Consider the following 10,432-nt stretch of genomic DNA (forward strand, 5'->3'; position numbering starts at 1 on the left):
AAGAGCTGTCCTCTGGCCCATCCTGCAGTACCCAGAGCTTTTATTAGAAGACCTGGGTGGGGTTTTCCAAGCCCCAGTGCAGAGGTGGGGAAGTCACAGGAAGAAGAGATGGTTACTCACATCCAGTGACCACATGGAAAACTCCTTTCCTCACCTCCCCTGGGTGGTGTGAGAGGCGTAGGGAAACTTCCCTAAGCGCAGGAACAGATACGGATCTTGAGAGGCTGAGTAGAAGCTGTCCCAGCTGAATGGGATGTGGAAAAAGGTGAATGAGAGGAAGTGGCCTGTCTGTGGCTCCTTTGATGTCACGTCTTTCCATCCAGGGATGGAGCTACTGTCCCAGGAACATGGTAGAGCAGAAGAGCTCTGCACCAGCACTGAGACACACATGGGTTTGAATCCCAGTTCTGCAAATCAGCGGATACATAAACTCGCCCGAGTCACATCTCCTGTGCAAGATGGAAAGAGTAACTCGTATCTCACAGGTGACCGAGGAGCATTCAATAAGATCCATTCTGTCAAGGGCCTGGCCCAGATAGTTGCAATTTCTATTTTTTCAATCACTCAACACTTTTCAATCACTTGCCCTGTTCTTGGTCCTTGGTTAGCCCCAGGGAAGACAGCTACCAATGACATGCAAGCCATTGCATCACAGCTAAATAAGGAAAAGCCAGTTGGTATAAGGACAGCAGTGGATGTGCCATATGGAGGGTGCAGGGCAGGCTGCGAGCTGTCCACAGGGGAGAGGCCTCCCAGGGGAATGTTCTTCAAGCAGAGTCTCCTGCAGGAAGGCTGAAGTGGAAAACGGCCTCTCCACAGAGGAATGAGCTTGTGTAAGGACAGCGAGGCGTGGAGGACACTGCCCGGAGTGAGGAAATGGCTGGAGAGATGTGTGACTGTCCAGCGACCAAGTAGTCAGGTCAGGAAGACATGGTGTGCAGTGCGTGGAATAAGTAACACTAGCAGGTGCTCAAGAAAAAGTAGCTGGGCCATATCCGTGTGTTAAAATCACAAGGCCAACGTGATAGCTTCCCATGGTCAATGGGATGAAGTGCAAGCTGCTGACCTGGCCATTCGTGGCTCACGTGATGTCTCCATGGATTCCCGCATGTTGCAATATTTGCAAGTCTCTGAACAGGTCACATGCTTTCTTATCTCCAGGATTTGCTGCCACCGTAACGTCCACCTGCAGGGCCCCCCTCGTCTCCCTCTGTGAATTCTATCCATTGCAAATGTCGTTGTCTCTGTAAAGGCCCTTCTGCTGTCCCCACAGATAGGCCTTCAGCCTCCTTTGAAGCCCCTCCGTGCCTGGATCTCCCACATGAAGGTCTTACATCCTTACAACTCCTCCATTCCGTGTATTCTCCATCCTAACACCTGCGTGGGAGTCCTGGCGTGTCGGAGTTGAAAGCTCCCTTGGAGACCATCTGCAGCAGTGGCTCTGAAAGTGTCCTGGGAGAGCAAAAAATGCAAAAATACCTTCGCCCCGTTTTTGAAGCAACATCAAGACACATGTGCCTATACGTGTTGAGGGGCAGGGGAGGAAAACTCCAGATAATTCAAGCACCAGCAGATAAGAATCTAGTGTGGTCTCTTTCTATTACAGATGGGGAACAAACAAGCCTCAGAAAGCAGAAACTGACTTTGCCAAGGTCATACCGAGACTTCGCTGCACAGATGGAACAGTGGATGCCAAGGCATCTGGTCATCTGACCACCATGTGCGGCCACCTCTGGGAACACACTGTCAGTAAGGACCACACACTTTCAGTAAGGACCTGCTCCATCAATTCCTTCACCTGGCCAGCTGCTTCCTGCCGCCCAAAAAGTACTTAAACCAGTTGAAATCACTAAGACACTGTTGTCACTCTCCTATTTTCTTTGTCCTCGCAGACTGGTACTTTTTATTCCTTGGTTGTCGTTTTAGTGGGGTCTCAAAGAGGAAGGAGATTAAAGGGATGTGGCTAGTTGGTCAAATGTGACCTTAGATCCTTTAGACTCACTTGGGACACAGAGAGGGGCCAGGTCGCCACCCAGGAAATACTTTGCTCTCCCCTCCTCCCGGGGATGCTGCCCGGCCCACTCGAGACCAGGACAGGGCTGCCCCTCCAGATGCTCACTTCCCATGCTCCCCCTCACTGCGGCTACTATGAGCCTAGGACAGTAAAAGAGGCGACAGAAAGACTTAGTCATGCCTCCCCCTTCCCAGCTCCCGCAGCCCCAGAAGGAACTGGCCAGAGGCTCCAACTGCATGGAAACCTAGCGTCCCACAGGGTCCCGCCCCCAGCCCCACTCTATCTCTTCTTCTCTAAGCCCGGCACAAAGCATGGGCCAAGTAATAACTCAGTAAAATCTCCATGGCCTTGAATGTGATGGATCAGAACTGTGTAGTTGAGGGAAAGGTAAGAAAAGCTCCCAGCATCGACACTGAACCAGTTTCTCATGTGAACTACCCTTTTCTTAGTTAGAAGTTTGAAAACCAGTATGTGCCTGTAGAGAGATTTTTTTTTTTTTACATCTTTATTGGAGTATAATTGCTTTACAATGGTGTGTTAGTTTCTGCTTTATAACAAAGTGAATCACTTATACATACACATATGTTCCCGTATCTCTTCCCTCTTGCATCTCCCTCCCTCCCACCCTCCCTATCCCACCCCTCAAGAGGTTTTCTTATTAGTCATCTTTTGTGAAGTAGGGACCAATTTACTGCAGATGGGTAGAGGTCAGACAGAGCTCAACTGGTGCGGGTTCATCTTAAGATCATCTCCTCCTGGAGTGGCCCCAGGTTCTTGCCTCAGCCCTGCTGGCCTGGGGGTCCTGGAGCCTGGTCCTGCCTGCTTCCCCTCCAGTTACATCTCAGCCTGATTCTTCAGACCAGGACACAGAAACCCATGGGGGTGGAGGGAGGAGTCATTTGCCCGGCATCGCACAGCTGCAGCAATACTGGCCTCGCTTTGTCCATCTCTGGGGCCTAGTTTTCTTAGTTCCCTCACTTGGGGAGGAAGCGTGTTTGCCCTCGGAGGTAACTGTGTCAGATTTCAGCCCCACTACTTTTTAGCTATGTGACCTTAGGCAAATAACTTAACACTTCTGAACTTTAGTTCCTTCGTTGTAAAATCCACTACCGGCTGGATCTGGTAAAACTCTCCCCAATGTTTTCAAAATAAACTCCCCAAACCACAGCCTAACTTTGGGCTATTTGAAGGATTAAATGAGATGTCTCACCTTATCTTGGAACAAGGGAAGAGGAAGGGAAGGGAGGGAGAAAACGAAAGAGGGCAGGAAGGAGGGAGAGGAAAAGAAAGTTGGATCATTCAAAATCATTGTGGAGCACCTAAAATATGACAGGTCCTGAGGACACAGCAGACACAAGACAGACACTGGTCCTGCCCCTGTGGGGCTTACAGCTCGCCGCAGGAGGCAGGTACTGGGAACTGTGTTTAGTGCTCGAGAAGAGACCTCGTGTCCTATGAGCTGCAGAGTATACGGAAGCGCTTACCATGGGGCCTGGCACATAGTAGGTGCTCAATAAAACTGCACCCCTCCCCCCTCTACCCATTAATCCTGGACCATCTGAGGCTTCATCACAGGAACCAGGCAGTGCTGCCACCTCCCTAGCCGGGACCCCCTTCCTGGTCTCTTTCCTCTCCAATCCTGTGCTACCCAACGCCCAGGCCAGGCTTTCTATTGTCACCCACAGGAGCGCAGTGTTCTCTTCCATCCCCACCTCCGCACCCGTCCCCAGCTGCCTCCTATAAGTGCAAGTCCAGCCACAGTGCCTCCAGCACCCAAACATCTTTGAATTAAAAACCCTTTCTTTTGTTTTCCAGCGACTCTTACCCTCCGCCTGGGTTCCCTTGTACACTGTCTTCTAACATTCAGCACTTTTTGTTCTTTTCAGGAGGCCTCTGTTATCCAGCTCTCAGCAACAAAGTGAACGAGACATCAAGCATCTCTTGTAGCAACAGCAGACCCTGGGGGTGCCCAAAGAATGTCACAGCAGTGACAGTCACCAGTTTTTCAATTCGCGTCCACAGCCGTGGAGCTCCAGAGTGACAACAACTCAGCCTGCTGTTCGGAGGTGAAGTACAAATGTCTTGGCTCGGCTTACGTTGTCCTGCACAATGTGGCCCACAGAGCTCTAGCCGCACGGCACTGTTACTGCTCTGCGCACCTGTGCTGGGGCGTCACTGCGCCTTTTGCCTGGGACGCCTGCTCCAGCTTTACCTGGAAGACCTCCTGCAGGCTGCCCCATCTGAGCTCCCAGCATGAAGCAGGGTCACGTCCCATAGCAGCCAAGGCAATCTTGTGATTGCCTGGTGGTCCACACCCCTCCCTCATCTGGAAGCTCCCGGGGAGCAGCAGTCCCTGTCGTGGTCCTCATTTCATGTCCCAGCGCCCCACCCAGGATGGGTGCGTAGTGACTGTTGCTAAAGCAGGAGGAAGGAGAGGCCTTCACATCATTCTCGTCATCCCCCTGCCGCAGATGAGAAACAGAGGCCCTGGAGGTAACAGGAGTCATACAAGTAGCAAGTGACAGAATTAGGATTAGAAGCTCTGGCCCAAACCCTGTGCTTGTTTATACTCCCCTGGACCCTCTAGCATGGATGGACCATTTTCCGACTGTGCTGATGGGCACCATTCCACACACAGGATGCTGGTGACAGGTCTCAATTCCTGATGTGGTCATTCATTCATTCATTCACTCATTCACTCAGGAAACATCTTCTGAGGGCCCACTTTGTGCATGGGCAGTCAGGTGAGAGAGGAGAGCTGACCACAGAGCCAGGGCCTCCAGAGGGAAACAGATACGCAAACCAGTAAGTGGGCACAGATGGTCAAGGCTGCTATAATATGCAGACTAGACTCTGCACGTGCCCATTCTAGGGGAGCGGGGAGCTCACTGGGGTGCAATGTGGAATACTGGCTGGGCCAGGAAGGATGAAGGTGGAATTTCTCCTGGGCAGGGGCCTGGATGGCACATTGTGTGTGACTATAAGGGTGGGCTCTGCCTGGCCCCCAGGCCCAGCTCCTCTGTACACCACTGGTGGGACTTCTTTCCCTTTCTTAACCTCCCAGCCTCATCTCCAAACAGGGATAATAATGATACCTGCTCATAGGCTTGTGTGAAAATGAAACGTGCTGTATCTCTTAAGGAAAATCAAACAGTTGTTTGACGGCATGCTAATAGCTGGTGTGGAGGCTGATGTCTTCAGGGCATGGGGGGGTGAGGAAGGCCTGCAGAGAGGGGCTGGAAATGGAGCCAGGAGGACCTGGGCTGGGTTTCACAAGATCCTGTTTACTGGGCTCAGGACTTGGGACTTAAGCTTGCTGTCAGTGGAGGGAAGGCCTTAAGTAATCTTTTGCTTGGGACAGGGATGCGGCCAGATTTGTGGTTTGTGCTGAGGGCTTGTGCTAGAGGCTGCAGGACACAGTGACTGGAAGAAGGCAGTCAGACTGGGAAGTTTGAAGGAGTCCAGGAGAGGTGACGGAGGTGGGGTTCTGTAGAAAGAGGGTGAAAAATTAGGATTTCTGAGCTCTGCCGCTCATTTTCTGTGGGACCTTGAGCAGGTTACTTCCTGCCTCTGGGCATCAGTTCTCCCACCTAAAACGTGGGGAAGTTGGCCTAAATCAGTGACTCTTTACCTGGAAATGGGATTCATATTAGGATCATTTGGGAAGCTTTTATCCAAAGACACGTGCTTGAACCTCACTGTGGACCTTTGTATTCTGAGTTCAAGGTAGTTGGAGTATCTCGAAAGGGCTCCCCAGATAATCCAATCCCACCACTTCCCTCTAGCCTGGATGGCTACTGAGACCCTCTCTGGTTTGGCATGAAATGATATTTTGGGTCCCTAAGGGCAGATAGAGCCCTGCCCACAATCTACACCCTAAACAGCCCCCTCGTCCATCCGAGGTGGAACTGGCCTTTCGGATCAGGCCTGTTGTACTGAGAGAGCCTGCTGGGGAGGGCTCCCTGCCCTTTCTGATGAGGATAGAGGGCAAAGAGCCTAAGAGGGCTGATCCAAGTCCCTGAGGCATTTAGATCCCACCCACCCTAGGAGCCAGGGTCATCTGAAACTTAGAAAGCTCCCAGGAAGCCAGAAACTCAAGGAAGCCTGATAGGCAACACATAGGCTTAGATTCAGCATGTTTTGTAGCCTCAGTTTTGTGGTTCTTGAGCCATTCGGCCCTGGACCAAAAATAGCCACATTGCAAAGTCTCTGTGGGTATATTCGGGGAGTCAGCGTGGGTCAGGTGTGTGCCACATCCCCCCAGCGCTCAGGAGGACACGCAGGACAATTGGGGTGGACCATCTCACGTTACAGCTGAGGAGCCGGAAGCCCAGAGAGGAAAAGCGAGTTGTCACATGGGGACCCCGTGACAGAGCCCTGAAGATAACCCACCTTAACTCCCAGATAGGGCTCCTTCTCTGTGGTTTTCTGGCTTTATGCTCAGGACCAGAGAGCTGGGCTGTGGTCAGAGAGAGAAGCTGGGCATGATCGGGGCCCCTGGGATGCTGGAAAGCCCTGCAGGGTTCCTGCAGCCCACCTGGAGGCCAGGGCGCGATGCCAACTTTGCAGGGAATGGTAGAAGAAAAAAGCCCCAGCTTTTCCACCCAACAGAGCAAGGACGCAGGGGCAGGAAGTGGCAACAGTTTGACGCCAAAATATACCCACCAACACCAACAAGGTCACCCATGATTTACCCATGTGGGCAAACACGCCCACATGCTGCTAGGAAAGTCCCCTGAGGAGCCCTCTCCCCCTGAGGCAGTAGGTGGACGCCTGGGTCCCACCTCTGCTCACCACCAATTTCCCAGTTCATCTTGGGGCCACAGCCCTGGGAGTCCAGGGGAGCCTGAGCAGGGATGCTCTTCCTTCATTGCCCTTTAGGCAGGCTCTCAGGCTCAGCTTAGAGCTGGCCACCCAAAGAGACACCTCCACTGCCAGGTCTGGCTTCATGGGCTCTGGAGTGAGCTGAACTGGTCACAGACAGTGCATTTAGCTCAGAACTGGAGCCGGGCCTGGGATGTGCTAGCCAGCACAGCTTGGACATCCGGGTCCCCTGGCCTTCACCTCTATCCTCTAGTGTAATAGGAAAAGCACTGAACTTGGGATCCAGACACCTGTATTTTAATCCAGGTCACCGCTTACCAGCACCATCAATTCTGATCATCTTCCTGAACCTCTGGGTCATTATCCCTAAAACTGGGATCCCAGTGCCTCTGTACTAGGACCATTGTGAGGACTAAATATGGAAATGTGTCAGAAGGCTTGCGGCACAGAGCCCTGCTCATTATCGTGGTTTCTAAGAGTGTTCTGTGTTTCCTCCCTCCCTGCTCGGTTTGTCTGAGGCATCTTTACAGCTGCTCTTAAGAGCTGACTGCAAATTGGCCAGGTCCTCTTTCTCAACTCCCGCTGGCTGGCCCAGTTTTCCCAAGGGTGGGTGAGTTTCAGGAGCCAGGTTCACGTGGGGAGCATCTGAAGTCAGGGCTGCTGCCTGCCAGACCTAGCTGAAGTCTGCAGTCCATGTGTTCCACCAAGCCTGCGGCCCTGACCAGGAGGTTCACATAATTTGCAGGGTCCAGTGCAAAATAAAATGAGGGGTCTTGTTTAAAAACTAAAAATTTCAAGCATGCAACAGCAGAGTCTGCACAAGTCATATGCCATGAAGGCTGCCCTGCCCCTCTCAGCCTTCCTGCCATGTTTCTGCTTCATGTTGGACAGGCATCCATTGGTTTTCTTCTTGAAATATCCCACTTTGGGTCTCCTGTGCCCTGGTTTGGAAAATGATTTTCCAAAATCCCACCATTATGGTTTTATCGTTCCAAAGTCCTTGACATAAAGACATTTCCCAAACAAATCAGAAGGATGCAGTTTACTTCCCACAAGCATTGCTGCTTTAAGTGACACATCAACCTCCAAGCCCATCCCACCCACAACTCCCCAGCTGCAGAGTCAAAGAAAGACCAGACCTATCTAAAATGTCAGAGAAGGGATTGTAGAGAGGGGCAGGAGTGAAAAATAGACAGTGTTGCCTCTACTGATGTGGGATCCATCTTGCCTCCTCTGTTTCTAGCTGGAACCAATTTCAACCAAATATTTCTCCCACCACCTGGATATGATGTGATTCAGTAGGATGGGACATATTGGGCACCCAGCGTATGTTAGTTTAAAGGAATCTGTCACCAACCTTTTCTGCCACCTCCTCCATCCACCTTCAAGAGATAGGTCCTTTACATCCAGGTGTGGTAAAGCAGGTAGACGGCACTGAGCATCCTCCACCCTCTTGCCCAGTCCCCCCTTGCCCACAATCACATCATGAAAAGGGAGAGGAAATGGGTAGCCGGCCTTTCTCCCAGCTCTGCCATTCTTGAGCTGTCTATACACGTGTCCTCATTTATGACTTATATTTTCTGCTCTTTCTCCTGCTTAGCTGACCGGAGATTGTCAACCTCATAGGAGACAATGGCGGGATGCAGTGGGTATTTGGCAAAGCATATGGTTATCGACCTCACCGTCCCTCTACGTCTGCTGCCTCTCACTTGCGTCCCTTCCCAGCCAAACAGCTGGAAGAGTTGGCGCCACTCTCCCCCGTTCCTCCCAACCCATGTGTTCAATATACTGCAAACTGGCCTCTGTCTCTACCACGTCACCAAAACTGCAATGGCTAAAGTCAATGGTGACCTCCTTGTTGCTAAATCCATGGCACCCTTGGCTGTCATCTTGCCTGACATCTCGGCACCCTTGACCCTGTTGACCCTTCCTTCTGGAAACATCCTCTTGCCGTGGCTTCTATGACAGGTACCCCTCATGGTTTTCCTCCAAGCACTCTGCTGTTACTTCTGAGACTTAGTTAGAGGTTCCTGGTCCTCTGTTCATCCCTTAATCTTGAGGTTCCCCTGGCCCTCCGTGGAATAACAGCGGCTATTAGCTAACGTTACGTTGTGCACTTCACGTGTGTCAAGCTACTCTAAGCACTTCATGTGTGTTCAGCTGTCTAGTCTTCCTCATGGTCCTGGAAGTAGTCATTATTATTAACACCCATTATACAGATGAGGAAACCAAGGCACAGAGAAGTTGTCCAAGATTACTCAGCTACTCGCTGGGAAGGTGGGATTCCAATGCAGACTGTCTGGCTTCAATCCTGAACCAGTACTCTGCACCACCTCTTGGTAGAGACTCACCCCTGGCTGCTGCCCAACATCTTAGCTTGTCCTGCAATCTGCCTCTTAATCTGGCCACAACCTACAGCACCTGTAACCCCATGTATACACTCTGTGCCCCTAGACTGGGTTCCACACCCTTCTGCCAGACACACCCTGGTCTTTGCACATGCTCCTTTCTTTAAGGGGAATAAACTTCAACTGTTTTTTCACGTGGTAAGTTCCACTCTTGTTCAAAATCACCTCCTCTGTGAACCCTTCTCTTGTTCCTCCCAATCCTCCGTCTTCCCTGGATCCCAGGCACCGTGCTTTTCCCTCTGTGCTTGCACAGACTGCCTTATAATGTAATTTGTCTGTTCCTGAGACTGCCTTCCTGTCTAGACTCTGAGTTCCTGGTTTAACACAGGCATATGATCCGGCTGAAGAATGTGTAGGTGAACTAATGAGCTGGCCCATGTCTCAGTGGAACCTGATGCTACCGAACCAGACTTGGGTCCATTCATCCAAATGCAGTAAAGCCAATCTCTTGATGCTGGGCTGTGGTGAAGGACAGTGCAGCATTTATTGCAAGGCCAAGCAAAGAGTATGGGCGGCTAATGCTCAAAAGGCCTGAAGTCCCCACTGGCTTTTGGGGAAAGGTTTTCAAAGACAGGGTAAGGGAGAGAGTTGTGAGGTGCTAGATCAGCTTGTAGACATTCTTCTGATTGATTGGTGGTGATGCATTCTGGAGTCAACATCATCAACCTTCTGGTTCCAACTGGTCTGGGGGCTACATGCACATGGTCATCATGCAGTTAACTCCTTCCTTCTGGTGGGGGTTTTAGTATCTGTGAAACAGCTCAGGAATGTGTGTCAGGTACCGTCATTTATGTTCTTCAGGGAAGAACTAAAGATTCTGTGACTCTACTGTATGGCTGATCTATTGTTTAAATTATTACCTGTTCTCCTGACCCAACTGCTGTCTTTGGTTATACATGTTCACATTCTTCCAATCATTAACTCTTGAGCCACCCTGTTGCGACCAACAGAGGCCTGGGAGATGAAATCTTTTCCACAAACAAGAGGCAGGCCAGGACATGGGGAGGTCTGTCCCAGGAAGGCCCCATCGGGTCCTGCTTCTTTATCCTGAGACTTTAACCTCATCTACCCTGTGTTTTTACCTAAAATCTAAGCCTTCACATTCAGATCTACACACGCTCTCATGTGCATACAATGATACACACACACACACACACACACACACACACACACACACACACACACA

The 10,432-nt window shown here is 51.1% G+C and overlaps 1 protein-coding gene across 9 annotated transcripts in view; it reads right to left on the reverse strand.

Annotated features, from left to right (window-relative positions):
- The window catches only part of CCL1 (C-C motif chemokine ligand 1), a 43,907-nt gene that overhangs the window by 25,070 nt on the left and 8,405 nt on the right, over positions 1–10,432 (reverse strand). The window contains exons 2-3 of one of the 9 annotated variants that reach the window (XR_003791834.1): positions 121–1,452; positions 7–22 (exon numbers count right to left, since the gene is read on the reverse strand). The exons of 2 other annotated variants lie outside the window; for them this stretch is intronic. The gene's annotated coding sequence lies outside the window, so the exon portion shown is untranslated. 6 more of the 9 variants (XR_003791838.1, XR_003791833.1, XR_003791836.1 and 3 more) reach the window with 6 other exon arrangements.

Source organism: Monodon monoceros, unplaced genomic scaffold (assembly GCF_005190385.1).
Source record: "Monodon monoceros isolate NGI ecotype Baffin Bay Population unplaced genomic scaffold, NGI_Narwhal_1 Super_Scaffold_9, whole genome shotgun sequence".
Taxonomy (NCBI): Eukaryota; Metazoa; Chordata; class Mammalia; order Artiodactyla; family Monodontidae; genus Monodon; species Monodon monoceros.